Raw genomic sequence first — 4,255 nt, 5'->3', positions numbered from 1 at the left:
AAACACACGGGGCAGATTAAAACAAACGAGCACTGGTCCTGAGTTTACACCTGGACTGAGCAAACTAAGTTAGTTGTGACATGGTTTAGCATGTATTAATTAGTTATCATATCAACATTATTTAGAGGAAAAAAATACCTCAACATTTAAAAATCTATTAGGGTTGCCAACCGTTCCGTGTAATACAGAATCTTCCCTTGGCATCAATTAAGCGTTCTGTATGAAAGCCGTACTGAACGCAGTTTGTCCCGTATATTAAAGGGTTATTTCACCCAAAAATGAAAATAATGTCATTTATTAGGCTCACCCTCATGCCGTTCCACACCCGTAAGACACAAATTAAAGGATTAGTTCACTTTTAAATAAACTTTTGCTGATAATTTACTCACCCTCATGTCATCCAAGATGTCCATGTCTTTCTTCAGTCGAAAAGAAATTAAAAGTGAACTAATCCTTTAAGACATTTTTTAAGGCTCGGTGAAGCCTCCATAGGCAGCAATGACATTTCCTCTCTCAAGATCCATTAATGTACTTAAAACATATTTAAATCAGTCCATATGAGTACAGTGGTTCAATATTAATATTATAAAGCGACGGGAATATTTTTCGTGCGCCAAAAAACCCCGAAATAACGACTTATATAGTGATAACCGATTTCAAAACAATGCTTCATGAAGCCTCGGACTCGAGTATATCAAATCAGCGAGTCGATTCAGTGATTCGGATCGCGTGTCAAACTGCCGAACCGCTGAATCGATTCAATACGCTCGTCGCTCCGAAGCTTCATGAAGCAGTGTTTTGAAATCGGATATCACTGTTGTTGTTTTTGGCGAACGAAAAATATTCTCGTCGTTTTAAAATATTAATATTGAAGCCATTTGTACACCCCTGTGAAAATGGTCAGTAAATATACATCCATCACATTTAATATTTTGTCTTTTTTTCTTCATAAAGAAGAAAAGTTTGAAGAAACAAAATAAAAAATTTGAGCCGGGAAAGTTTCTGAAATTTGGTTGATTTTGACACGGAATGACCCAAATGTGTTTATACTTAAAGGGTTGGTTCACCCAAAAATGAAAATTCTGTCATTAATTACTCACCCTCATGTCGTTCGACACCCGTCAGACCTCCGTTCATCTTCAGAACACAAATGAAGATATTTTAGTTGAAATCTGATGGCTCTGAAAGGCCTCCATTGGCACAATGGCACGGTTCACTCTCAAGACCCTTAAAAGGCACTAAAGACGTCGTTACAAAGTCCATCTCACTACAGTGGTTCTAAAATAACTTTATGAATCGGTGAGAATAGTTTTTGTGCGCCAAAAAAACCCTAAATAACGACTTATATAGTGATGACGATTTCAAAACACGGCCTCATGAAGCTTCGAAGCGTTATGAATCAGTGAGTCGATTCAGCAGTTTGAATCGCCATATTTCAGCAGTTTGGTGGTTTGACACACGATCCGAATCATGATTCGACTCACTGATTCATAACGCTTCGAAGCTTCATGAGGCCGTGTTTTGAAATCGTCATCACTATATAAGTCGTTATTAAAGGGTTTTTTGGCGCACAAAAACTATTCTCACCGATTCATAAAGTTATTGTAGAACCACTGTAGTGAGATGGACTTTGTAACGACGTCTTTAGTGTCTTTTAAGGGTCTTGAGAGTGAACCGTGCCATTGTGCCAATGGAGGCCTTTCAGAGCATCAGATTTACACTAAAATATCTTCATTTGTGTTCTGAATATGAACGGAGGTCTGACGGGTGTCGAACGACATGAGGCTGAGTAATTAATGACAGAATTTTCATTTTTGGGTGAACTAACCCTTTAAAGGTGCTCTAAGCGATGTCACGCATTTTTTAGGCCAAAACTTTTTTTGTCACATACAGCAAACATCTCCTCGCCATCTGCTAGCTGCCTGTCCCCTGAACACACTGTAAAAAACGCGGTCTCTGTAGTCCGCACAAGCTCCACAAACAAAAACAAACGTGGGCAGTCTGGACCACGAAGCACAACAAACTCTGCTCCAGCCAATAGCCCACAAGAATGATTTGGGGGTGGAAATCATTCTTGTCGGTAAAAATAAAAATTGTGTTTATTCAAAACTAGACAAATCTGGTATTATTGTAATTTTATATGTGTTATGAGATCTAAAAGCAGAAGACACGAGCCGGGGTTAAATCCCAGTTGAGCAGACGATAGCAAACAGTCATTGAAACTATGTTAAATCAACATTATGATGTCAACATTAAGTCATTGAATCAACATCGAAATCTGATGTTGATTCTACATCATTTTGCAATGTTGAAATACTGTCCATAGATCAACGGAATATCAATAGTATTTCAATTATCAGGAATATTGAAATTTCAAATGAAGGATCAACGTGATTTCAATCGTTATGAAGCCACAGAAAATGATTGCTAGGCATGTGCGAAAATTCAATGTCATAAATGAAATAGCCTTTAATGAATATCCTGATTGATCTACAGCAGGATTTTAAAAAGTTATGGCACATTTGAAAGCTTGTATGCCTATAGCCTAGCCTAAAACACTGACCACACCACACTATTTAAGGTAAAAACTAATTCATTTATTATTTCATTATTTGTCCTCTTTAGCCTATTTACAGTTCATGGTCCTCTGACGTCTGAATGGCTTGTGGTCCGGTCTGGCACACCGCCTGGGCAAAGGTAAATTGGGTGACGGAGGCTGTCCTCATCTGCTGTGTAAGAGCATCTAAAACAGAAAATACAAGCACATTGCAAAAAAAAAATAGCCTTTACATTAAACAGAACATATTTGCACACTGGCCTAGGATTTCTCAATGATCGGATAAGGTCATTTGTCCAGCTAGCCTATCATGTTTTCCCTAAGCACTACATTTCAAATAGCCCAAAATAGGCCAGAAAAGTCTTCCTTCGTTTAGGGGTTGCATTGGTTGTCTTAAGTGAGCAGACACCTAAAAAAAAAAAATCTTCAATAATATTTTTTCTTTTTAATTTTGAGATGATTTGATGGTTTTTTTTAATATTTATACAATTGTGGTCTATTTTTGCCATTGAAAATTATTCAAAAATATATATATTTTGGAAAAGTACCACTTTGTTGAAGTAATAAAGACATACACATAGCTCACAAATTTTGTGCTGCTCTTTAAAGGGTTAGTTCACCAAAATAATGAAAATTGTCATAATTTACTCACCCTCATGTCATTCCAAAACCATAAGAGTTTTGTTAAAGGGTTAGTTCACCCAAAAATGAAAATTCTGTCATTAATTACTTACCCTCATGTCGTTTGACACCCGTCAGACCTCCGTTCATCTTCAGAACACAAATGAAGATATTTTAGTGTAAATCTGATGGCTCTGAAAGGCCTCCATTGGCTCAATGGCACGGTTCACTCTCAAGACCCTTAAAAGGTACTAAAGACGTCGTTACAAAGTCCATCTCACTACAGTGGTTCTACAATAACTTTATGGAGTGACGAGAATAGTTTTTGTGCTCAAAAAAACCCTAAATAACGATTTATATAGTGATGACGATTTCAAAACAAGGCATCATGAAGCTTCGAAGCGTTATGAATCAGTGAGTCGATTCAGCAGTTTGAATCGCCAAATTTCAGCAGTTTGACACGCGATCCGAATCAACATTCGACTCACTGATTCATAACGCTTCAAAGCTTCATGACGCCGTGTTTTGAAATCGTCATCACTATATAAGTCGTTATTTAGGGTTTTTTTGCGCACAAAAACTATTCTCGTCACTCCATAAAGTTATTGTAGAACCACTGTAGTGAGATGGACTTTGTAACGACGTCTTTAGTGCCTTTTAAGGGTCTTGAGAGTGAACCGTGCATTTGTGCCAATGGAGGCCTTTCAGAGCATCAGATTTCAACTAAAATATCTTCATTTGTGTTCTGCCTTCTGTGGAAAAGTGTTGAATGTTGAAAGTGAAACTCAAGATGTGTTCGTGACGTCATGACGAGCGGACCTGGTCTTTCGATCGGCAGGCGAACTTTCAACAATTTTTCCATAAATTGAACAGGGAAGGCGGTCGGCCGAAAGTTTAATTTATAAAGTTTTAAATATGGATATTTTTCTAACACAAACGCGTCGATTCGCTTCAGAAGGCTTTTATTAACACCCCAGAGCCGCGTGGAGCAGTTATATGATGGACAGATGCCCTTTTTATGGACTTCAAAAAAAGCAACTATTAATCCAATTCTAATGCTTGGTTTAGCCTGGACTT

Source organism: Gobio gobio (genome assembly GCF_949357685.1).
Source record: "Gobio gobio genome assembly, chromosome: 25".
NCBI classification, from domain to species: Eukaryota; Metazoa; Chordata; class Actinopteri; order Cypriniformes; family Gobionidae; genus Gobio; species Gobio gobio.
Note: the sequence above shows the minus strand (reverse complement) of the source record.